This window comes from Anabrus simplex, chromosome 13 (genome assembly GCF_040414725.1).
Source record: "Anabrus simplex isolate iqAnaSimp1 chromosome 13, ASM4041472v1, whole genome shotgun sequence".
Lineage (NCBI taxonomy): Eukaryota > Metazoa > Arthropoda > Insecta > Orthoptera > Tettigoniidae > Anabrus > Anabrus simplex.
The window spans coordinates 67,779,865-67,806,937 of NC_090277.1; the positions used below are offsets into that span (position 1 = coordinate 67,779,865).

The window sequence follows — 27,073 nt, forward strand, 5'->3', positions numbered from 1 at the left end:
GAGATTGCAGAAGAGGCAGCCCAGTTCTCAGGGAACAGTATGAGTACACTAACAGCAGCGTCTGTTTCCCAGGTGAGGGGCGGCTGCAAGGACGTCTGTTCCCCATGCAAGGGGCGGCCTAGAACAAACTCTGGGACTTACAACCTCAGTTTTAACTCTGAGGAGCAGGCTGTTCCTGCCCTCCCAACTTGAGGCATGATCGAAATGTCTTCAGGAAGAACTACTCCAGAGCGTACCAAGAAATGGAAATCCCCCACTGCCAAAAGCAAAGCCTGGAACATCATGTACGAGAGAGTCGGAGCTTTCCAGAACTTCAAGGCAGAAGATTCGACCCAAGAAAAAACACCTTCTAGGAACAGTGAACATTAACACTCTACTACAGGCCGGGAAATTAAAACAACTTACCAGTATTATAAAGGATCGGAATATCTGCATATCAGCGGTACAAGAGAAGAGACTTCTGGACGAAAATTCATTCGAGTCAGATGGTTTTAGAATCTATAAGGGAAAACCTGCAGTAAGAAACAACTCCAACATACCGATTCTAGGAACGGCCTTTGTAGTCAAAAGGAGCATTGCTGAGTCCGTCAAACTTCACGTCAAACAGAGAGGGTCTCACTTCTCTCCTTTAGATCTGGCAACAAAGCTTACACAATCATCAACGCACATGCCCCTATAAATGAAGATAACACGAAACTTCCAGAAAAGGTGAATGAATTTTGGGAAACACTTGAAGATATAACTTCCAAAATTCCACATCATCATGTAAAGGTTTTGGTCGGGGACTTCAAACTCAGATAGGCGAAGAAAAGAAACATAGAAAAGTCGTGGGAGATTACCCAGCACACAGAAGAACGAACAGAAATGGCGAAAGACCAACTACTGTAGACAATTCAACCTGAAAATCATGTCCACACATTTCAAAGCTCTCCCAAAAAAGAAAACTTGGGTCTCTCCTAATACAATGTTGGGTGAATTTCAGATTGACCCTGTCGCAATAACAGCACGAAACCAGAAAGAAATCCTAAATGTCAAAGTAAGGAAAAGTCTGAACAATGATTCGGATCACTATCTCTCCGAGATAAAAGTAACATTCCAGCCGAATAGATCTAAACCGAGACAGCAAAGGAAGCCTAGGATCAATAGAAACTCTGGAGCAGAATAAATTGAAATACCAGCAGAACCTCTCCAAACTAAGGATGACCTACTGGGATGAAATCAGATTCCATGAATAAAGCTTTGAAGGTTTGGGGAATCCTCCAAGGAAACGGAAACATAGATGGTCGAACAAAAAATGTGACGCATTAGAAAGCAGACTAAAGGCCTGGAAGAGATGGCATTCGAACAGCAACAGCGAGAACTTGTAAGACTTCAACGAAGCAAGGAAGAGAACAACTAGGATCGAGAAGAGAAAATATGACAGGAATAGGATAGAGAAACTAGAAGAGGAATACAAAACGAACACCAGGGAGTTCTACAAAACCTTCAAAGAAGACCTAAAGGGATACACACCACCAAATCTGTGCTTCAGATGAACAGATGGTAGCATAGCAACAAATGATAAAGGAAACTGCCAGCTCTTGGCTCACAACTTCCAAACGCTGCTCAACTGTGAAGAACCGCATGAAAGATTGCCTGAGAATGCAAATTCCAAACCACCAAGTCTAGACGAGATAAAATGTATAATCAGAGAGCTTAAAAACAACAAAGCACCAGGTGAAGATGGCATTGCGGAAGAAATGTGGAAGATCAAAGAAGAAGTGGCTGCAGAAAGAATACATCACCTCAAAAAAAAAGAGATTTGGAAAACTGAAAGGAATCCGAACGACTGGAATTGTGAGCTTATCCACCCACTTCACAAGAAAGGTAGCCGTATGGATATATTAGTAACTACAGAGGTATCTCTTTACTTTCAGTTGCATATAAAATATTCTCCCAAGTGCTACTGAACACAGTCGAAGAACAAATAGACTCCCTCATTGGAGAATACCAAGCTGGTTTCAGGAAAGGGAGGTTGTGTACAGAACAGATATTCAACCTCAAGGGTATTCTAAGGACTAAAGCATTGAGGGGCCAGAACACAGTGGTAATCTTCGTCGATTTCCAAAAAGCATACGACTCAGTTGATAGGCAGACATTATTTAATGTCCTAGAAGAGTTTGGAATCGACAGGAAAACGAGAGAAATAATAAAACAAACCCTGACAGACACCATCTCAAAAATTAAATTTGCTGGAGAAATCTCTGGTCCATTCCAAATAAAGACAGGAGTCAGACAAGGAGATGGATTATCACCCATCCTGTTTAACATTGTATTGGAGAAAGTCATAAGAACTTGGGAAAACTCTCTGAAAGTAGAAAGCCTACAGGGAATTCATCTTGGGCACAAGGGACAAAAGTTGGAAATTAAATGTCTGGTTTTTGCTGATATTGCTCTCTTAGATCAAAACAGAGAGGATGTCCAAAGGATGCTGGAGCTTCTTCCTGACAATGCAAAGAAAACAGGTCTCAAAGTCTCCTACGAAAAGACGAAGTACATGGAGTACCGACATCAGGGAGAGAAAAGCATGGAAGTAAAATACGTACATACATACATACATACATAAATAATCATTATAGACTGTTATGCCTTTCAGCATTCAGTCTGCAAGCCTCTGTGAATTTACTAAACGTCGCCACAATCCTCGATTTGCAACTAGTGTTGTGGCCTCATTTAGTTCTATACCTCTTATCTTTAAACAGTTAGAAACCGAGTCTAACCATCGTCGTCTTTGTCTACCTCTACTTCTTTTACCCCCTTAGCAGAGTCCATTATTCTCCTAGGTAACCTATCCTCCTCCATTCACCTCACATGACCCCACCACCAAAGCCAGTTTATGCGTACAGCTTCATCCATCGAGTTCATTCCCAAATTAGCCTTTATCTCCTCATTCCGAGTTCCCTCCTGCCATTGTTCCCACCTGTTTGTACCAGCAATCATTCTTGCTACTTTCATGTCTGTTACTTCTAACTTATGAATAAGATAGCCTGAGTCCACCCAGCTTTCGCTTCCGTAAAGCAAAGTTGGTCTGAAAACAGACCGATGTAAAGATAGTTTCGTCTGGGAGCTGACTTCCTTCTTACAGAATACTGCTGATCGCAACTGCGAGCTCACTGCATTAGCTTTACGACACCTTGATTCAATCTCACTTACTATATTACCATCCTGGGAGAACACACAACCTAAATACTTGAAATTATCAACCTGTTCTAGCTTTGTATCACCAATCTGACATTCAATTCAGTTGAATTTCCTACCTACTGACATCAATTTAGTCTTCGAGAGGCTAATTTTCATACCATACTCATTGCACCTATTTTCAAGTTCCAAGATATTACACTGCAGGCTTTCGGCACAATCTGCCATTAAGACCAAGTCGTCAGCATAGGCCAAACTGCTTACTACATTTCCACCTAACTGAATCCCTCCCTGCCATTTTATACCTTTCAGCAGATGATCCATGTAAACTACGAACAGCAAAGGTGAAAGATTACAGCCTTGTCTAACCCCTGTAAGTACCCTGAACCAAGAACTCCTACCATCAATTCTCACTGAAGCCCAATTTTCAACATAAATGCCTTTGATTGATTTTAATAATCTACCTTTAATTCCATAGTCCCCCAGTATAGCGAACATCTTTTCCCTCGGTACCCTGTCATATGCTTTCTCTAGATCTACGAAACAAACAACTGCCTATTCCTCTTGTAGCATTTTTCAATTACCTGGCGCATACTGAAAATCTGATCCTGTCAGCCTCTCTGTGGTCTGAAACCACACTGGTTTTCATCCAACTTCCTCTCAACGACTGATCGCACCCTCCCTTCCAAGATGCCAGTGAATACTTTGCCTGGTATACTAATCAATGAGATACCTCGATAATTGTTGCAATCCTTCCTGTTCCTTTGCTTGTAGATAGGTGCAATTACTGCTTTTGCCCAACCTGAAGGTACCTTACCAACACTCCATGCTAATTTTACTACTCTATGAAGCCATTTCATCCCTGCCTTCCCACTATACTTCACCATTTCAGGTCTAATTTCACCTATTCCTGCTGCCTTATGACAATGGAGTTTTCTTACCATCGTTTCCACTTCCTCAAGCATAATTTCACCAACATCATTTTCCTCCTCCCCATGAGCTTGGCTGTTTGCAACACCACCAGGATGATTTCCTTTTACATTGAGAAGATGTTCAAAATATTCCCTCCACCTGTCCAGTGATTCCCTGGGATCTATTACGAGTTCACCTGAATTACTCAAAACACTGTTCATTTCCTTTTTCCCTCCCTTCCTAAGTTTCTTTATTACTGTCCAGAAAGGTTTCCTTGCTGCTTGACCTAGCCTTTCCAGGTTGTTACCAAAATCTTCCCATGACTTCTTTTTGGATTGAACAACTATTTGTTTTGCTCTATTTCTTTCATCTACATACAAATCCCTGTCTGCCTCGGCCCTTTTTTGGAGCCATTTCTGATAAGCCTTTTTACGTTTACAAGCTGCTCTCACTTCATCATTCTACCAAGATGTTTGCCTTTTCCCATCTTTACTCACAGTTGTTCCTAGGCCTTCCCTTGCTGTTTCTACTACAGCATCCCTGTATGCCACCCATTCACTTTCTATATCCTGAACCTGCTTACTGTCTACTGTTCGAAACTTCTCACTAATCATATCCATGTACTTCTGTCTAATTTCCTCGTCCTGGAGATTTTCTACCCTTACTCGTTTGCAGACAGATTTAACTTTCTCTACCCTAGGCCTAGACATACTTAGTTCACTACAGATCAGATAGTGGTCTGTATCATCGAAAAATCCCCGGAAAACTTGTACATTCCTAACAGATTTTCTGAATTCGAAGTCTGTTAAGATATAGTCTATTATGGATCTGGTACCCCTAGCCTCCCATGTGTAGCGGTGAAGAGCCTTATGCTTGAAGAATGTATTTGTAACAGCTAAACCCATACTAGCACAGAAGTCCAGCAAACGCTTCCCATTCCCATTAGCTTCCATATCTTCTCCACATTTACCAATCACCCTTTCGTATCCTTCAGTTCTATTTCCAACTCTCGCATTGAAATCGCCCATTAGCACTATTCTATCCTTGCTGTTGACCCTGACCACGATGTCACTCAATGCTTCATAAAACTTGTCAAGTTCATCCTCATCTGCACCTTCACATGGTGAATACATGGACACAATTCTAGTCCTAATTCCTCCAACCGACAAATCTACCCACATCATTCGCTCATTTACGTGCCTAACAGAAACTATGTTGCGTGCAAAGGTATTCCTGATAAAGAGCCCTACCCCAGACTCTGCCCTTTCCTTTCTAACACCCGTCAAGTACACTTTATAACCTCCTATCTCTTCCTCGTTATCTCCCCTTACCCGAATATCACTTACTCATAGCACATCCAGATGCATCCTCTTTGCTGACTCAGCCAGTTCTACTTTCTTCCATAAGCCCCATTAATATTGATAGCTCCCCATCGAATTCCATTTCGTTCGCCAAGTTGTTTCCAAGGAGTCCCTCGCCTATCAAATGGGAGTGGGACTCCGGGATGGAAGTAAAGTGCGGAAAATTAGAAGAGTAGAAAAGTTTAAGTATTTTGGAGAACTGATCCAACTCAATGGACTAGACAAGGGAGCAAACAAGGAAAGAGCTAGAAAAATAGGAACTGGCCTACAGACTGACACAGAACAGGTACAATAAATGGGCAATATCCTACAAAGCCAAAATTAAACACAACAACGTTGTTGTAAAACCAGAGGGGCTGTACGGTTCAGAATGCCTTATCTTAAATAAAAAAGGGGAACTGAAAGAAATCGAGAAGGAAAGGAAAATTCTGAGGATAATTCTTGGTTCTCAGAAAACGATGGATGGGACATGGAGGAAAAGGAGAAATGAGGATCTCTACAAGTATTCCGAAAAGATCACGGACACAATGCAAAAACAGAGACTGAAATTTTACGGACATATTGTCAGAATGAATGACAACCGCCTGACGAAAAGAATATTTAAATATACATAATTGGATTGAGGAGGACAACGAAATGGGTGGAGGAGGTTAAGAAGGACGCAGAAGAAATTAACACCAGAATTGATCCTCGACAGAAAGAAGTTCAGAACTCTAGTAGATGACCACAAATTCCATGAAGAGCAGTGGAAGAACAGACCCAAATTTTTATTATCTGAGGAGCAGAGAAAAATACTCCCATAGGTCCGAGGCTTGCTTAGAATGTTCTGAGCTCGGTAAATTCATGAAGCGGATGCTACCCTACTTGCACATAGTCCAAGTGAGGATCTCTCTAACGGGTTATGGACCACCGGTGGATTGTATAGTCCTGAGCACAAGGAGGGCCACGCCTCAGAATATGTCCGAGATGCCCACTCCCATTCCATAGCAACTGGTATCCCGACTCTCAGGACCACTTACTAGGCCACTCAGCCGTTGCCCATGGTTCACGAACTAGGACGTGGCTACAGTAACCCACAAACATAAACCATTGAACGAATGAAGAAGTTCTGGGAAGAGAAAAGAAGACTGGACAACGTGAAACTTAATGCTTTCCGGCCACAATTGGCCAAATTCGGAAGCAAGAAGAATCTTATTGTCACAAAGGCAGACAAGGGCAACACAACCGTTTTAATGGAAACAAATGAATATGTAGGTAAAAATAAAGAATTCTTTTCAGACAGTTCATTTACTACAGTTAATAAGGACGTTACTCAAAGAATCCAACACCTACTTAAGCAAACTTTAAAGAATACTTCGTTCCTCTTAATGGATAAAGAAAAAACAAAATTAACTAGTATGAACCCAAGCCTTCCCACTGCTAAAGCCCTTCCTAAGATACACAAGTTTAGCGTCCCCCCTTCGCCCGATCATCAATTATAGACCAAGCTCTCTATATAAGACATCTCAATTCATTTAAAAGTTTGATAAAGAAACTAAATAAATTTTGTATCCAACCTAATCATTCCCTTCACTCGTTCGACATTGTAAATATGTATCGTAGTATTCGAACGTCTTAAATTATACCCTATCAGAGAAAACAATCTAAGTAAATACAGCCACGTAAGTACTTCAGAAATACAAGATTTTATGTCTATCCTGAAATTAGTTTTAAATAATAACTATTTCACTTTCGATGATGTTATCTATCAGCAGGAAAGTTTGGCCATGGGATCGCCAGCCTTGGGTATCTTGGTGGAAATTTATTTAGATTTTTCAGAACATACTAAGATTGATAACAATAACTTCGACAACATTCTTTTTTGGGCTAGATATGTGGATGATACTTTAGTAATCTTAGAAGAGAGCACAGCAGACATTGATACCACTCTTTATAACCTCAACAATATTGACCCACACATAAAATTTACGCTCAAATCTGCAAATGAACAAAGAATACATTTATAGACCCAACTATCATTAGACAACCAGACTCCTTAAAATACAATATTTTCAGAAAACCTACCCAAACAGCTTCTACAATTCGTCAAGATTCTTCACATCGCCAAATCCATAAACGAGCAGCATACAATAGCATGGTTTATCGAGCCTTCACTGTACCAATGCCCAAAGTGATCTTAAAGAAGAACTGAACAATATTCATATGATTGCAAAACTTAATGGATACAACAGTTATTTCATTAAAAGAATTATCAATAAATACAAACATCGCCCTTTAAGAGGCGGCCGTAGTCAGCTCAAGATCCATCTTATTTCAAAATATCGCCACTAGTCTCGTTGCTGTCGACAGCTAACACCACTGATAGTTACATCGCGGGTACATAGATGTAGTGTGAAAGGCCAAGGCCGAGCGAGCGATTTCCGTCTCACCCTCCAGCGTCATACCATCGTGTCACCAGGAAGTTGTGATACAGTACTTGCACGGAGCTGATGGTGTTGACATTGTACGGAATGCAAAATAGAGGTGTGACGGTCCAGAAGAAATGTGTCACTGCATACACACACGTACATAATGTTTTACGTCCCAATAACTACATTTATTGTTTTAAAAGACACCAAGTTGCTGGGATTTTGTTTTGCAGGAGTTCTTTAACTTGCCAGTAAATCTACTAATAATAATCTTATTCGCTTTACGTCCCGCTAACTACTATTACGGTTCTCGGAGATGCCGAGGTGCCGGAATTTAGTCCCGCAGGAGTTCTTTTACGTGCCTATAAATCTCCTGACACGAGGCTGTCAAATTTGAGCACCTTCAAATACCACTGGACTGAGCTAGGATCGAATCTGGCAAGTTGGGGCTCGAAAGCCAGTGCTTTCACCGTCTGATGATAGTGACCGGGCGTACTGCAGTTTCTTCCTACAAGGATGTAGAAATAAACGGCAGTGAAATGCCAGCACTCTGTTATCTATATAATTACGCCAGACATATGGAGGTGAGGAAGTATATACGATAAGTAACGCATGGTTGACAGCAGTGGCAATCTGGTGAAACGAAGCCTAGCACAGCTATCTGTCACCATCCCTCTTCAAGGACATGACTTTGCGACGCATCTGACGGAAACTGGCTGAACTACCAGCACTAGAGTACGGCCGACACTCTTAAGTCAATAAGCAGAGCTTTATTAAAATCACGATTAAATATATAAAGAATCCGTAATTTTAAAGTATGTTACAATAGCCGATTAGAGAAAAATATAAACTTTCTTACGGTATAGTTTGCATCTAATTTGAACACCATCTTGACTTAAAACAAGTTTAGGAAAACCGCAGTTCAGAGCTCATTTTTATATGGAGATTCATTATTTTAACTACCATTTTAATAACTATATTTGCATTTCTTTTTGAAATGCTTTTACATTAATGAAAAGTGTATCACAGACTACCGTACGCTATAAAAACAAAACAATTTTATCTTGTTCCGCTTCCTTATAAAAACTCTTACAAACTTTTGACCCATGTTACAACTACTAAGCTGGTGGCCGGCAGTTCCAGCTCCGGCTGCCTCTTAACCACCCAATGTTACTTTCTTTTCTACCTTCAGATTCAATGAAGAAATTTAAAGCTATTTTAACATGATGTTTTTTAAAAACGTTAGTGATTTATAAAACTATCAATAGTAACACAACAATCTTACACAACTCTACTTCAATTAACCCTCAAACGCACACGCCGGGGTGAAATCCACCCGAACAGCGGAAGATACTTTGATGCAGTGCGCAATTCGTTTTTCAACTGTTTCTTCTTTTAGGTACCTTCCTAGCACCTCCCCTTCCAAATGCTTAGCCAAGTACAGGCAGTTCCCGCGCAGTCAAGGAGGGCACACCTTCAAAGTTGGACTGGAGGTGAAATACACCCCGCGCGTGTGCTTGCGTAACACCTTTTTTGTTCAGTGTATTGTTGAGATATGTGCCCTTATTCGTTTCAACACAGCTGTGTTACGAATATTGTATGAGTTTCCATTTTCATTTTGTGTTTCTCATAGGGAGAAACTTATCTCGCATGAAAATGGATAATTTCACCACGGAAGACGACAGAATAAGACGTTTGATTCCGTTGACAGTGATGAAGATTCTCTTGGCAGTGACTTCAGCAACGGTGAAGAGGATAATTTAAATGAAAGTGAGCAAACTCTGAAACTGAACAGGAGGGTGAAAGTGATGAATTAGGTATTGAAAGCGATGGAGATGACGATTTGCCGTTAGCACAGATTACAAAGGAAAGGAAAGGATGGCACCGTTTGGAAAAAGAATCCTACGCCAGGAAATGTAAGAACTAGTGCAAGAAAAATATTTTCCATGCACATCCCTACTGTGAAAACTGCAGCTAAAGAGGCGAATACTCCTCATGATGCTTGGCTATGATGACAGTATTATTGATGCAATTGTTACTTGTACCAATCTTCATACTTTCTGTGAGCTAGAATTATAAGAGAGTTCGCGATGCTAAACTTACAAATAGAGAAGAAATTAAGGCATTATTTGGGTTATTGTTCTTTGCTGGCATGATAAAATCAAATGATTTAAATATTAACCTTATATTTTGCATTCCATTCTTTTTATGACTCACTATTTTCTGTGCTGAAGGAATTTTACAAGCCACATTTTGTGTTATTTGTAAACATTTTCTTGAATAAGTGTCTGTTGAAACTCTACAGTTTTCATGCCTTATTACTTCTTTTGCTTAACAAACAAAATAGACTATATTCTCAAAAATTTAGCATTTTTTTCCTGTAATTAGAGTAAACTTAGGAAAAATTGTCTGAAAAAAATGCATATATCAAATTATGCTTCGTACTGATGTCCAATGATCAATTGTGTAATAAAGTAGTGATATAAGATTAGACAAAGAGTTGTTTTATGTCAAATTACAGAAATCCAAATCACTATCATTTTTCAAATATGTTGTTTTAAATGTTGGGGTGTTTCAAGACCCCGCATGTGTGTTTGAGTCCTAAAATTTGGTGTGTGCTTAAGGGTTAATGGAATGAAATGGCGTACGGTTGTTAGTGCCGGAATGTGTCCGAGGACTTCAGCTCGCCAGGTGCAGGTCTTTTGATTTCACTCCCGTAGGCGACCTGCGCGTCGTGATGATGAAATGATGAAGACGACCTGGTGCCATCTGACTATCACCTCTTCGTATCCATGGGGAACGCGTTCAAAGAGCACCACTTCAGCAATTTTGAGGAAGTTGGAAAATGGCTCGACGAATGGTTTGCCACAAAAGACAAGCAGCTTTTCTGGCATGGTAATCAATTTACCTTAAACATGGACGACGTGTGAAGCCAATGGCCAATATTTTGAATAAACAAAACATGAATTTCCCTTGAAAATTATATTTTTTCTTTACTACAAAAACCAGCAAAAACTTATGCATACACCTGGTAAACATATCCAGTTAAATAGCATTTAAGTGTGTCCAAAAGTAAACTGGCAACTATGGAGTTTTCCTTACCCGCACCAGTTATACTTTTTGGAGGTGCCAAGGATGAATTTCGTCCACTTTATTCAGTTTAATACTTTCAACACCACCATATTTCAACATGGATCCTGGCTGTGAACTGGGTCTTTTTGCTAACACGTTATTATGTAACAGCAAAACATATTACATGCCTGTTTTTGTACCGTATGAAGGTGTCAACCATCCAAAATGAAGATGTTAATCAACAAGTGAATATCTGAAGTAATGTAATTATACTAGTCTTATGAAAAACATGAAAAAAATAGTACGGAAAATTTTTTACATTGAGGTTATACCAATAAACTTGGTCAAACAATAAAAAATAATCATTTAATGCGATTACTTAGGCCACAAATAAACACAAATGCAGTGGAATAGTTTGTTTTCGTATGATAGTCCTGAAAACATTGGACTATACACAGTCCTTGCACCACCATCTACTCTCTTACCACTTTCCTTCTTGCCTCTGTCTGAGCATACCTTGCAATGACGAGTAGCATTCACTTCATTGTTCGTTGGAGGAACCTTTTCTGGAAAATGTCGAGCAAAAGTCCTGTCAACACTGGGGGAGGGAGTAGGTTCCAGCCTTGAGATGTCTCCTCCTCCTTGATTTTGAGATCTCTTTATATAGAATGAAACCATTCACAACAGTTGAACCAGATGCCGACTGGAAGACAGATAGCTGTGGTTGGTCATCTGTTTCTGACCATTCATCATCAGGTTCAGATGATCTAGCAGACTTTCTCGGCACAGATGAATCGTCAGCCTGCGTTTCTTCGTCTAAATGCAACGAAAGCAATAAACCCATGTTTCTGTAGGCGAAGTGTTTATATCGTTTGTATTCAGAGTAAAATAATACAGCTAAACACTTACGTTCCAAAGTGATGTAATAAATAAAAATCTTACCTGAACTATCGCTTGATACGTTATCCGGTTCGTAAGCAAGATCGTCATCACTTTCATCCATCTCTGAACCCTCTTCTCCCGATAAAATATCCAAAATATCACTATCATTGAGCCGGCGTGAAGACATGTTTACACAGTAACACAGCTGACGGCATGACTGATTTGGCGCGCGCAGCACACGGCACACCGAGTGCTTCAGTAGAGGTCATGGCAATGAGATAATACCCTGTTTATCGTTTCAGTTCGAAATTCCTGATAACTGCTGCATTCTAGTGGTCACTATATGAACTATTACCTCCAACCAAGGGACGGGAACCGTACGTGATACGTGCAGCTGGATATAAACACACGAGAAAATCACGCCCGTATCACATACGGGCGCCATCCAGAAGCAGGAAAGCAGCGCGCATGTGTCCCGTACGGGCATGGTGTTGAAAGTGTTAAGGAACAGTAACATACTAAACCGATCTTTCTCCGTGAGTGGATGCAACCGGAGATAATAAATTACCTCCAAAATGCCCCTTGTGAAACGAATGAAGTCTTTATTGGAAGAGCAATTTGACAAGTAAACTATGAAAGAACAATAATGGCACAAGTATGTGGATAGTGTAGTAAAAAGCACTGTCACTATCACAATGACTGAACAAAATCAAAATCTTTAACATTTAGATTTCAAATTAGAAAATTATAGCAGAAATTTTATATTATCAACCAAACAATATTGGCACATGAACTTACCAACTTCGCATGCTGAGGAGGATGACAACGGTCACGCCTTCTTGTACATAAACTGTGCTGGTAGTCCCAAGACATTCACGCTAATAATCTGTCTCCCCTTCAGGCACAAGCATTCGTGTATCGCAGTAAACATTTTTCTGAAATGAAAAAAAAAAAAGTCATTAAAACCATAAATTCCAACATAGCACTTTTGACAGTTAATTCTGCCACTATTCCTTCTTGGAAATATCCATCTACAACAGTCATAGGAAGAGTAATCAATCCCAATATCATAAATATGAGTTTTTAAATGCTTCAAGGATAGCAGGGCATGTGACCGTGTGACCTACGGGAATAAACATCTTAAGGAGGAAATCCAAGGAAATGTTCACAGAAGGATCAAAGTTCAACACATTCACATCATTTTAACTAGAAAACACTTCAAAATTCAAAGTTGTAAAGGGCCACAAGGTTCATTCAATACGCTAGGAATGACAAGTCAAAATAAATGCTAGGTAAAGCTGGAACTGTATAAGTAGATCCAACACCTTTGTGCGTGAGTACTGTAAAGTGGAGTAACTTCAGCCACTGACGAATAGCAACACTAATTTTCCCCTGCCTCCTATACTGAAAAGATAAACCACTTGCAAGAACTAAAATGCACGTACAAAAGAATGCTATATCAACACTCTGTAGTCCAGAGAACATTGGCGGGCTCATTGTTGAGTCGATCCATTTTTTTCGCAGCCCCGACTATTGTCTTGTCTGGTAACAGCAGAAAACGAACTGTTCTCTAGCCCCAGCATTTGATTCTCCATTCTGGTGGTTTATGGGGTCAAAATGTAAATACATCTGGTAACTGATCAACCTAATTTGATGCATTTTATTTAAATAGGTTTTTCAGGGAATAGTTTTGTGATAAAAGTTGTCCCCTTCCGGGATAACTTCGGCCATGCCAAGAACATACAGGAAAACATTATGCAGCAATGTGTATTGTAATCACAATCCTGTTTAAATCAAGAATGCTTTATAAGACATTAATAAAGCGACAATAACAATAAATGGGGAAGTTTATCCTGACAGGGAGGGGAAAGACTGTTTCCATTTTCAATGATAAGTAGATGGATATCAGTTGACATGGACGATACACATTAAAGAACTTTATGACGGCCCAGATATTTTCTAATTTAGAAGTGTGTATTATGAGGACAGTCTACAGGATTGCTTCTTTTCCGACCGCATTTTCTCTCCATACAATTGGGCTTTATGATTTCCGTACCTTTTTTTTTAGTTCCGTTTGGGCCTGCTATGGACCACGTGGTTCTTATCTCTAGCGGCTTTCTTGTTTGACCAGTACTCCTTCATTCTTGCACTGTGAATGTCTTTTCGCTCCTGAGTCCATTTCACACCTCCTCCCGGACGTACTGTTTTTTCTGTTAGTGACTGGAGAGAGTTTGATGTTCTGATCAACGTTCTGTACCTATTCCTGTCATAAATTTCACTGGGAGCAATGTCCAATTCTTGAAGGTCTTTAATGCCAAGTGGGCAAGACTCATCAGAAGTCGCTTTCCCTCTAGAGATAGTGTGGAAGATTCTGGAGGTGAGCCTCTGATTGTCCATTCCCATGACATGGCCGTAGAAGTTCAATCTCCTCTTCCTCATAGATGTTGTAATGCTCTCCAATTGTTGGTACAGTTCGTTGTTCGTTGTTGTGCCTGATTCTGTACTTGCCTTCTTTAATAGGGCCCATGATTTTTCTCAGGATCTTCCTTTCCTTCAGCTCCAGTTTTCTAAGTTGCCCTTTTCTTACCATGTTCAGGCATTCTGAGGCATATAGTACTGACGGTCTCACTACAGTAGTGTAATGCCTGATTTTGAGGTTAAGGGAGAGGGATTTGGATTTGTACATACTGTTACATAGGTGGTAGGCATTTTCCAATTTGATGCATCCGCTGTTCACGGCCTGAAATTCATTCATGTTTGGGGTTATCCATTCTCCTAGGTATTTGAAGGAGTTAGTCCTTTTTACTGTTTTGTCCCCCAGTGGGATTGATTTGGGTGCATCTTTGATGTTGGTGATAAACTGTGTTTTGTTGATGGCAATCTTCACCCCTACTTTAGCTGCTATGTGGTCGAGAGAGGATAGTTGATGGATAGCTTCCTCCACACTGGATGCCAGGAGTGTAAGGTCGTCTGCGAAGGCTAAACAGTTGACTTAACTTTTCTTTCTTGTAGCCTATTCTCAATCCAGAGTCATCCCTTTGGCCTTTTTGTCCACTCACGAATGACTTTTTCAAGTAGACAGTTAAAGAGGATTGGAGATAGGCCATCCCCTTGTCTAAAACCTGTTTTGATCTCAAAGCTCTGGGACAGTTCCCCTCTGAATTCGATTCTGGCTGTAGTGTTGGTAAGAGTTGCTTTCACTAGATTCAAGGTTTTCTTATCTAGTCCCATTTCAGCAAGTGCCTGGAAGAGTGAGTGACTACTGAATCGTAGGCCTTCTGAAAGTCAACAAATGTTGCCACGTAGGGTGAGGCGCTTAGGTTTTTGTAAGTGATGATGGTTTTGAGGTTCAGGATTTGTTTGGTGCATGACCTTGACTTGCGAAACCCAGCCTGGTACTCTCCGATGCAGGAGTCTAGTTGAGCCTCTACTCTTGTAAGTAATACTTTGGAGAGTATCTTGTACGTCACTGATACAAGAGAAATCCCTCCGTAGTTGTTGAGATCTCATTTGTCGCCTTTTTTGTGTAATTTGTAATATCATACAATGCTTGTTCGCTTAGACTAAATAAAATAGTTTTTTCTTTGGGGAAAAAGTGAATTTGATCACTATACATCTGTTTTACCATAAATCGTTTTAATTTAATTCAATTTAATTTGTTTGCGATTGTTGATGCTGGGCGTTTTGCAGGTTTTTAAAAAACATTCACGGTGGCCGAAGTAACACTATATCAAAGAAAACTTGGTGTCTTGAGTTATTTTTATGGCGGCCTAAGTTACCTCAAAACACGGGGTAACTCCGGCCACTCTTTCAATAATCATTATTCATTACTGAATAACAATGAGAATTATGTTCATATTTAAAAATGAAGAACAAACATGGCAGAATTTATATTATATTTGTCAGAAAATTAGAGGGAATATTTCACATTTTAATTGTAAATTGTAAAAATATCCAAAAAGTGGCCAAAGTTTTAAGGTAACTTACTTGTTTCTCTATCAAATGGCAGTTTGTGGAGTAATGAGAACCTATCGGCCTGATAGCCAAAGTAGTTTTCTGTGACATGTAACTCTGAAGTAAAGATGGTCGAGGTAAATATGGGAACACGGGGGAATTAGACACTTTATTCTCCAACCCCAAAAGAAAAAGAAGAGAGGGGCCCAAAATTTAAATCGGCCAATTGACTCTAAATGTGGGGATCTGTTAGAAAGCTCCCTCCAGTACAAAAGATGTTCTGTGAGCATTCCTTATTTTGCTCCCCATTGAATTCCTGAGATATGTATAGCACCACCCTAGACAATTAGTGCAGAAGATATTGGCTTTGTAACCAGCCATCAGTCAGGTAAGATAGTTCACATTAAATAGCACAGACAATTTATTTATAGACACTGGTCTCCTACTAGCCACTTGTAAATAAAATTTTGCTCTAAAGCACCAAGCCGGACTTGAATCGGGCAAAGTTGTCCAGTTAGTGAAAGTGTTCAGTCTCCACAATCCCCTATATGTAACCAGGTCAGCGAACTCGTTTAATCCCACACCTCAACCTTGTAGTCGTTAAAAACCATCTTCTACTACTCTTACCCTCCATAGACGTGTCCACTATTCTCCTCCTCCATTTGCCTCACAAAGCCTCAATACCAAAGATTTTTTTATGCGCAAAGCTTGATCCATTCAGTTGCTTTTTAACTTTAGTGTTCTCATAAAGGGTACCATCCTGCCATTGTTCCCATCTGTTTGTACCAGCAAACACACTATCTGCTCTCATGTCTTATTTCTAACTTGAGAATAACACATCCTGAGTACACCCAGCTTTCACTGTTGTACAATAAAAGTCTGAAAAGAGACCAGTGTAAAGATTTCAACTGGGACGACTTATTTCATACAGAATACTGTTGATCTCAACTCCGAGTTCACTTTGCTGCACCTTGATTCAATTTAGCTTAATAGCAACTAATAATAATAATAATAATAATAATAATAATAATAATAATAATAATAATAATAATAATAATAATAATAATAATAATAATAATACAATATTATAATTTTTTCACAAGAGTTTAATCCAGATGGAAACATGGTATGTCCACGCCTCCGCCAAAGAAAGTTATTTTCGCTGAGCGTGTAGTACCGACCTTCACCCCGTCAACGTCTCTTGTTCGGACGAACAGTGCTACACATGCATACAGCAGTGCAAAGATCTGAACTTCTGAATAAACGACTAAACCTGGATTCTGTTCACTTACTTTTTATTGAACACATTCACAATGCACTGCCTACAGTCACTTCTGAGCGGTTTTCCTCTTTTGTGCTTCACTATACGCGATGTTCCATTTCTCTCACTATAAATACCAACTCACTGACTGCTGGAAGATGCAACACACTGTACAGCTTGGGACCTTCCCCCACTACGAGAAGACTTCCTGTATTACACCACGCCTTGTGCCTTCATTTCTTGTTATTTAATCGCTATTTTATAAACGAGCATATATAAATATATATTATTGATTGCATATTCTTCCAAACACACTAAATGTAATAAAATAAAATTAATGCGACGTCCTACTTATATTTGAAGTCATATACAGTCGAGTGAGTGCGATGGTTGCTTCTCCAATGAAGTATGTCTACGTCCAGGTGCAAAGGAAAGGGGCTCCACCTATTTGTTTACATCAGGATTAATCTCTTGTGAAAGAAGTATACTACTACTACTACTACTACTACTACTACTACTACTTCTTCTTCTTGAGGCAAGTGGGAGTTCCTCTAAAAAGGAGATACAAATAATATATTTAATTTACCTGTCTGTGTTGTTTTACTATTTACATTACTTTTTTCTCTCAAAATGATCTTTTAGAGTTATCACTTAAAACAATAATCCAAACAGTCTTTAATGAGCTAGTTAATCGATGACGTTCTTTCGCACTGAAGCATGATTAAATACGAACTGAATATGCTGGCATTTAGAAAATAGATGACAAAGTGCTCTGTATTGAACTCGTTAACATGCATGACAACACGATAAAAGTAAACAAGGGCAGCCAGCACTCTCATGACATGGGCCGGCTCCCCACAAAGCTGTTTTAGGTGGAGCTGCCAAGCAGGCAAGCAAGAGGGCACTGACCAAGCTGCATGGCCTCAAATTCTAAAGGATTCGCACCTGGTTAAGTATGTTTTCAGCTTCCCTGTTGGCTACTAGCAACCCATCCCCGTAGCATGCTCTCTCAGGACACAGGAAGCTAGGAAACTCAGTACGAGGGGTTGGGTAAGTGTTGCCAATTTTTGGAAGCCTGTCTGACAGGAATTTTTTTTATCTGCTGGCAATTCTGGTGAATTTCAAAAGTATTTTGGTGGTAATCTGGTGCATGTACACGTTACCTTAAAATCACTTAGATAAATTGATGAATGAAACATTAAATTCACTGTCAATTAAAAATGCACTTCCTTTAAAGGCTTCTGGACAATATCAAAGCTTCGTCTTCCAGAATTATACATGAAAATTAAGTTGTTTCTTGGCCTCGTGTCAGTAATGTACCTGCAGCCTTAGCAAACCGGAGAACCGCGAAGGTAGTGGTCGTAACATCCTCGTCACTTGCACTGCCCTGCTCAACTGGAGAGAATTTCTAGTCAGTAGAATATTAGCAAAACTAAAGTAATGTGAGACATGAAATGATAAATTTGCTTTTTATCAATTCTGGCAGGACGGAAGAAACAAACACTGCTGCCAAACAAATTATTACAAAAAATACGGACTGCACTGTTTCTTCCTCTGTGCCTCAACTATTAGGAGAGATTCTTGAAATAGTTTGAACTACACGGATAGGCCTATATATACTTTTCGTGTTGATACAGCTTTAAGAAGGAAGGAGAGGGGGGAGACTAGTCATTTCTGGTGATTTTCAAGTAGCTGTTTAATGGTAATTATATTCCACCATTGGCAGCACTGGCTGAGGTGAAGGAACTTGTTACACTTTTGCAGGGATATGTTTCGCTTGTCTTGACTGCACTAACGTATGCACTTGTCAGAGAACAGTTCTAATATATCTCCTTGTACCGATTACCACAGAAGCTTCACTTCAACGAGCGAATAAACGTGGACAACATATGAAGAGATAGAAGATTTAACACAATATGTGAAAGGTATCTAATTGTGATGAAAGACTGGAATGCAGTGGTAGGCGAGGAAGAGAACAGTACGAAAATTCGGACTGGGATAAAGAAATGAAAGAGGAAGTCAGCTGGTTGAATTCTGCACCAATCATAATTTAGTCCTTGCTAATACTTGGTTCAAACACCACAAACGACGGCTGTATATGTGGAGACATTGGAAGGTATCAAATAGACTTCATTATGATTAGGCAGAGATTAACAAACCAGGTGCTTTCCCCAGGAGCAGACATGGACTCTGACCACAACTTGGTCATGAAATGCCAAGTTTAGTGCAACCAACAGAGGTCTAGGGCACAGTGAGTGCACTAAGAACTGACAGATTTCAGATTCGGGTGTCAAAAAACAAACATTATCCAATTTGCTAGAGGAGTAGATATTGATCCTGATATCTATGTTCTACTGACAGGCATGTTACCCGAGGCTAAGTTCAAAGTCAATTATGTTTACGTATGGACAAGAGTAGATTCACTTAGGCTGGAGTGAGGAGATACCACTCTAGTTGCAACATTTAACTGACGAAAAGTCAGGATGTGAAGATTTTAATAAATTTTAAGAGACGCTATTTTAATAAATTGGTACCTACAATACAATCAGATATTTTAAATAAGACTATAAATAGAATAGTGTAGTCGAGTGCTCACTTACGACAGTGTACAGTACATTAACTAAGAGATGGCTTACGAGGGGATTGGTGTTTATTGATAAGTGAAAACGTCCAAGAGTGTGAGAAAAACTGCTGAGGAAGAGGGCAATAAGGTCCTCAAAACATGTACGGTATATTCCATGAAAATAAATAATTCGTTAAATAACCAAGTATTGACAACGCTGATTTTAAATATGAAGTTGCTTTACGTCGCACTGACACAGATAGGTCTTACTGCGACGATGGGACAGGAAAGGACTTGCAGTGGGAAGGAAGCAGCCACGACCTTAATTAAGGTGCAGCCTCAGCATTTGCCTGGTGAGAAAATGGGAAACCACGAAAAACCATCTTTGAACCCACTATCTCCTGAATACTGGATACCGACCGCACTTAAGCGACTGCAGCTATCGACCTCTGATTTTTAAATATCAAATGTGTATTTATTGGAGTTAAGATTGTAGTCAATACGGACCATTATAATTTCAACCCACAATGGTTAGGTTATTAAACTTAGCTAAATTTGAGGAGAAGAAGAGATAGAATGATAGGTCACACCTTAAGACACCCAGGACTTCTGTTGGATTTTGAGGGAAGTATAGGGGGTAAAAATGGTATGGGTAGACCAAGGTATGAATATGACAAGCAGATTAGAGCAGTATGAAGAGATGCATCAAACCAGTCCCTGGACTGATGACTCAAACAACACCAACAACAGGTTTAATTAGGAAATATATGACCTTTCAAATTGATGACATATGCACTCATTTCCACAAGAGAATTTAATGAAGTAATAACATACACCTACTCCAGAATTCCTATAATGGAATTTCTTCAACCTCACTATCATTACCACCCTCAGCATCGACACCCAAAGTTGTATTTGTGACTCAAAACATTGCCAGGAAGTGCATCTATGATACCAATATACTGTACTTACTGGACATTATAAATTTTCCAGCGTTTTGCCCCAGTGTGCTACTTGGCCTCAACACACCTACCAACACCAGTGCATACATGGTGGCCACAGCGTAGGCTTTTCTTTTCTTAATTTTAATTTTTTTAAATAAATATTATTTAGGCATAGATATCAAGGATAATTTAATAAAAAAAACACCTATTCAATACTTTCCTTGATATCTACGCCTAACGTCATCTTCAATACGGAACAATAATGAGAGTTGTTACTTGTAAATGTTATTTGTTCGGGGCGTCGACTCATGTGGATCTTTTGCCCCTACTGGCACCATATTGTACGAAACTGCGTGCAACTGGAATGGCGGTAGTGTGGAATGTTGTGTGTGAGGAAAGGAAGATTAAAGACATCACAAACACCCAGTCCCCAGGCCCGGGATATTAATCATTAGTTAAAAACCCCTGACCCGGCCGGGAATCAAACCCGGGCTGCTGGGTGAGAGGCGGATGTGTTGTCCCATACACCGCGGGGCTGGACACAGCATAGGCTACTTAGACCCACCGGCAGTGCCATTGCGCTATGAGAGATTGTCTCATTTTCAAAAATTGATGCCTGCCTCACCATCAGGTTTGCTATAGGAATCTACATCTGTATCAGCATTTCCACAGTCATCTTAAGGCAGCACTGATAGTCCAAATATTCCCCATCCTATTTCTAAGTCCCGTCTTCCATAAATTTACCTGATTAAATGCCCTCTCTAGTTCAGCATTTGAGGAAGGGAGTATAAGATTTCAAAGTTCGTTAAAAGGATTTTCGCTATTTTCATCTTTATACCACGACACTTCAGTCCAATCAAATAAAAATTTACTGCGCTGAAGTTCCGTTTATTATGTGTCCTCACGAGAAAAATGTATTACTCCCGAAAGGGTAGTATTGTCTCTTTAAATAAGTTTTAAACTGTTACATGGTTCTAGGAGAGCAGTAGCATAGAGAGGATCAGCTGATGGAGGAGCATTAGGGGTGCTGCTTCCGTAACCGGTGCACAGACTTAGGGATCATAAAAATCATAAAAATGATATGCAACGATACTGTAAGTAGCAGAAAGGAGAAATCCTTCCTTTATGCCTGCTAGAAAACCACCATCCCACCCCAAGAAGTATTCTTACTTATATATAAGAATTAAAACCAAGTCTGTGTAAATCGGCTGAATGCAACCATGTGCTGTGTTCCTATTGGCTGGCTAGTGTTTGTGATGGTTAAATAATTAATTAATAATCATAAGTAGGGTTCCTATTCGCCAGACAAGCTTCGTATTGTCTCCGACAGAGCTTGCATCGTGTGCAAGTACAGGGCTAGAACTGCCATATTCGCTTAAAGTGAGAGAACCATATCCAGACCAATTCACTAACCTACCCAAACCTATACAGAACAATTGTTTTGTTGCTAAGCTACCCAGACCAACGGTGGTGTCACGCGGGATACTAGAGGCCTAAGGGCTGCTTTGCGGCTCTAACCCGGGGGGGAGGGGGGGGGTTAAGCCCCCAGACCCCCCTTTGCTTGCCCTGAGGCCAATGGTCTAGTCACTAGCCAGACTAACCAATCCAGACCAATGGTTTTGTCACTCATCGGACCTTGTCACTAAGAATGCGAGCGTTGCACGAGATCGCCCGAGCCGCGCCATGTTGAATCTCTAAGCTCACTTTTGCACAACGGGTACGGAAGTTTTACCGCATTAGATGGTAGAGCACAATTAAGGTGCATGCATGAAGTGTCTGTTGGCAAGCCTGCCGAGCGTTATATGAGCAGCGCCATGTTGAATCTCTAAGCTCACTTTCGCACAACGGGTACGGAAGTTTTACCGCATTAGATGGTAGAACACAATTAAGTGCGTCACTTTCTGTTTTTTTTTTTTTTTGTAGGGTCACCCTAGCTACGCCCCTTAGTCAAAATGGCAGGCACTAATGAGTTCTACGTTGGCCAAACGCCAGGTTTAAGGAATCTTCTAAGATCGGTAGCTTCAGCTTGGAAAGCTTCATAAACGTGTTGTACCTCACTTAACACTGGTTTCAACAATAACAATAACATCTTTGTACATTTCTACTTAGCGTACCAATATTTGTGACGCACTGTGTTCAAGGTGTGCGCTGGACACCCAGTAAATTCGGTAATCTCATTTTTCTTATTTCAAGTTGTTTTGTGCAATGTAACTAGATATTAATTTATCACAATTTAAATGTGTGGTAATATCACTGGAAAAAGTTGAAGACTAATTTTACTTAATTATAGTTTAAATAATTTTAAATGCCTGCTGGCTGGATGTGCACATCGCCTATGCCTGATAAATGGAACGAGGTCCCTGCCCGTACAACAGAACGTCCTTTGATGCAAGTTACTGCGCGGACGGTGGCGTGTGAGCTGCCAACTCTGCTCATCAATTGAATAGCGTTATAAAATATTGTGTTTTACATTTGTTGTTTGTGTGTTTATTTAGAAATGTAAAAGATTTGCTTAAGTTTGTTATCAATGTATAAGTAGTTACTGCACAGAGACCCATGTTATAATGCTGTGATTGAGAAGAAAGAATACAGCTAATGAGGTACGTACGTGTTAAATATAAACAATGGCAGTTAATGTAGACCTCATATTTCACTTAGAGACAGGGTGGTCAGTGTTAGAAGGTTGGTCATATTGATCAAGAATTTCATATCTCGTACTGTTGTGCTCGAGTGAGCCACTAAGCAGGAAAATTCAAATGGGCTTGAGAGCACCAGGGGAGGAGTTTGACGCTACACTCACACAGGCTGGTATGTTTGTGTTTCATGCCGTTCTTCAGTCACGTCACATTGCCGCCCAATGCGAACTGATTGGCCGACCACGGTGCGAGATATCCAATTAATTCTTTCAAATTCTTTATCAGTATGACCAACCCTCTAATGTCCACATTCTTTGTGACTACCCTTACTCCATGCCACTGCTGAACAGGGTTTTACGTCATTTCTGCTGTGTACTCGACTTAGAATGACATGAGTAAATGAGTGGAATCGGAGGTAAGACTTTTTGCAGATAATGTTATTCTCTATAGTGATAAATAAGCTACAAGATTGTGAGCAACTGCAACGTGACCTCGAAAATGTTGCGAGATGGACAGCAGGCAATGGTATTATGATAAACGGGGTTAAAAGTCAGGTTGTGAGTTTCACAAATAGGAAAAGTCCTCTCAGTTTTAATTACTGTGTTGATGGGGTGAAAGTTCCTTTTGAGGATCATTGTAAGTACCTAGGTGTTAATATAAGAAAAGACCTTCATTGGGGTAATCACATAAATGGGATTGTAAATAAAGGGTACAGATCTCTGCACATGGTTATGAGGGTGTTTAGGGGTTGTAGTAAGGATATAAAGGAGAGGACATATAAGTCTCTGGTACGACCCCCAACTAGAGTATGGTTCCAGTGTACGGGACCCTCACCAGGATTACCTGATTCAAGAACTGGAAAAAATCCAAAGAAAAGCAGCTCGATTAGTTCTGGGTGATTTCCGACAAAAGAGTAGCATTACGAAAATGTTGCAATGTTTGGGTTGGGAAGAATTGAGAGAAAGAAGAAGAGCTGCTCGACTAAGTGGTATGTAGGATGCATGTTCCGAGCTGTCAGCGGAGAGATGGCGTGGAATGACAATAGTAGACGAATAAGTTTGAATGGCATTTATAAAAGTAGGAAAGATCACAATATGAAGATAAAGTTGGAATTCAAGTGGACAAACTGGGGCAAATATTCATTTATAGGAAGGGGAGTTAGGGATTGGAATAACTTACCAAGGGAGACGTTCAATAAATTACCAATTTCTTTGAAATCATTTAGGAAAAGGTTAGGAAAGCAACAGATAGGGAATCTGCCACCTGGGCGACCGCCCTAAATGCAGATCAGTATTGACTGATTGATTGATTGATTGATTGATAGAATTTATGATAAGTGAATCATACAATTGGTTTTCTAAGGTTCAGCTGCAGCAGACACAGCCATTACAGCGTAGGCTACACATTTAACCAGAATAACTTTTCAAGCTTGTTGATAGGCCTAAGCAATGTTTCTTAAATTTTGTGAATTAAACTTTTCATTAACTTTCGTGTTTTCGTTACCATTTCGGTTCGCACGTGTGCAAGGACGCAAGTAAAGCACGCACATTCGTACCGCGGAATATGATGAATTCTTATTTCTTCTAAAACTTTACTATCAAATCGCAAGTGAAAGTTCTTATATACAGTAATTTTATTTCTGTATTACATTCTTTTAGCTGTGTTCTAATGTACTTTCATTTCCAACTTCACTCCTCGCTGAATAACCTAACCAACAATGCTGTATCGCGCTTGTATATCAACAAAATAATACTATCCTAACCAAACACCTCAGGCACAGTACGGTAACAAATTGCTGCTTTTGATACTCTAGACAAATATAAGTGAAATGTCAATCACCAGTTGCTAGGAATCTTACACTTATACCTATTAAAAAATTAGCCTGTCATTAGTGGAGCCGGCTTTCCGATAATCGGAATCATTACTTGCAGCTTCAGACTACATTACTGTCGAGTGATGTGGGGGGATTCTCAAAATTCTGAAAGCCTGCATCATTAATTTAAAAGTTCTGACATAAGTGTTCTCTCCAAACAGAATGCTCCACACTTAATTCTACTCGCCTTTCCAATATTTCCCTTTGCTACACTTTGCATCTGTGCTTTTCTCTAGCTGTACTCATTTAAATAATGAAAGCTGAAACTGTAAGAATTTTCTTCTTCCTGACCCTATCGATTGTAACCTCACAAACAGCTATTTTGGTGTGGACACAATGTTGAATGAGTTTTATTAACAAAAGTTTGTTAACATGTTCAGAAATGTGTTTAAGATTTTTTATTAACTGTTTCGTTAACATTGTTTATTAACTTTGGTGTGGACTAACCATATACTCATACAAACCCAAGAACGTCGATCTATCCTCTTGAGTCTCAGAAAAATGAATGACGTACAACTATTCGGTAGGTAACTGTTCGTTCACTCGACAACTAAAACTGTGAGGACTTTGCAAAGTAATGATGCAAGAGGTTGATAATTAACGCACTGCATTTTGTACGATGCACTTAGATGATCCATACTCCGGATCGCACAATGACGCACTGTAAATGAAGCACATCCAGCTTCCGTTCTTTCTCGATAAATGTATGAGTGAAACTGTCCAGCGACACCCGGGTGACTGTTTTTTACGATATACAAGATCAGGATATCAAATTAGTTTCTCAGAAACGACAGCAAGCCACTGTATTGATTTGTTTGCCCCATTTTTTCGAAATGCACGTATTTATAAATTTTAAAATGACTTGACTACCGGTACCTCTGCTCTGCGTACGTAGGCCGTTGACCACTTTACCATTGAACTGATTGGATCAAAGAGATTATGCCACACCGCGCCGCACTATACGATGACGCAGTTAAGTTACCCGAGGGAGGGGACTCCCTCGCTGCGGTTCGCAATGCTGCGCAGAACCCCTCACCTGCTTCATTTCAAATGTCACGTGATCTCATGTTCATGTACTACATTAACCCAAGCCACAAAAATTCACAATCATAAATACGAAAAATCTTTAAATCACCGTCAAAACCACCAAACAAAAACCTTCCGAATTTTCCAGCTGCCAAATTCACTTTCGTACCACCAGAAACTAACAGACTTGGTGGTAAACCACTGACGTTGGCAATCCTGGGACTCGGAGGTTTGTTCCCACACCACACCACATCGAGGCAAATACTTTAATACGCTTTATACTTATTCTCTTTGACGCTTTAGGGCTGGTTTACACGGGTAGAGTAGCGAGGCGAGTAGAGTGGATTAGTGATGGGTCGAGCTAGCTCTTGAGGGAGCTAGCTCATTCGCTCCCGCTCCTAACTGAGAGTCGTTCAAAAGAGTCGACTCTTGGGAACGGGAAAGTAGGAGCGAGCCAGGAAGTCAGAGGCCGCTCACCCTATAGGTGGTGTTGGCTCACCGCTCCAGGTTCGTTCGTTCATTCATTCATCCGGTTTAGGGCAGACGGCTCTTTATGACTTCCGGGAACGAATGATGTAGTGCAAATAGTTTATATTTTCCACAACAGATGGCAGCACAACGTCCAGTTTAGAAAGCTACTCTTGAAATAAAACAACTAATATATGCACTCCTGGCAACATTGGCAAATAATCTAACGATAAAGCTTTATATACAGTAACGAAGAAATGTTTAACAAATATACAGTATTAATGGATAACATCTAATATTACTACTTTGCCCATGTTACTTTCTTCTTAAAATGATGCTTTTCAAGACTGAATGCACCGTGAAGAGACGTATGTTCATGATATTGGCAATACTTACACGTTAATAAATAATTGTTTAAGAATGTAATGGGATGTAAGTTACTATAGTATACACTAAGCCATGAGTTATTTATTCATAAACGCCCAAAATAGCGTGATTTTACATTTTCTAGATTAATCATGACTCTCGATGTTATT

At 39.9% G+C, this 27,073-nt stretch overlaps 1 long non-coding RNA gene across 2 annotated transcripts in view; it reads right to left on the minus strand.

Moving 5' to 3' along the window:
• LOC136884843 (uncharacterized) overlaps positions 1-25,966 on the minus strand; it is a 65,052-nt gene extending 39,086 nt beyond the window's left edge. Inside the window, exons 1-2 of one of the 2 annotated variants that reach the window (XR_011018907.1) lie at positions 25,920-25,966; positions 12,611-12,747 (exon numbers count right to left, since the gene is read on the minus strand). This is a non-coding gene — a long non-coding RNA (uncharacterized lncRNA). Of the gene's footprint in view, positions 1-12,610; positions 12,748-25,507 lie in introns of both variants that reach the window. The other variant, XR_011018906.1, reaches the window with a different exon arrangement.
• Between the last annotated feature and the right edge of the window lie 1,107 nt (positions 25,967-27,073).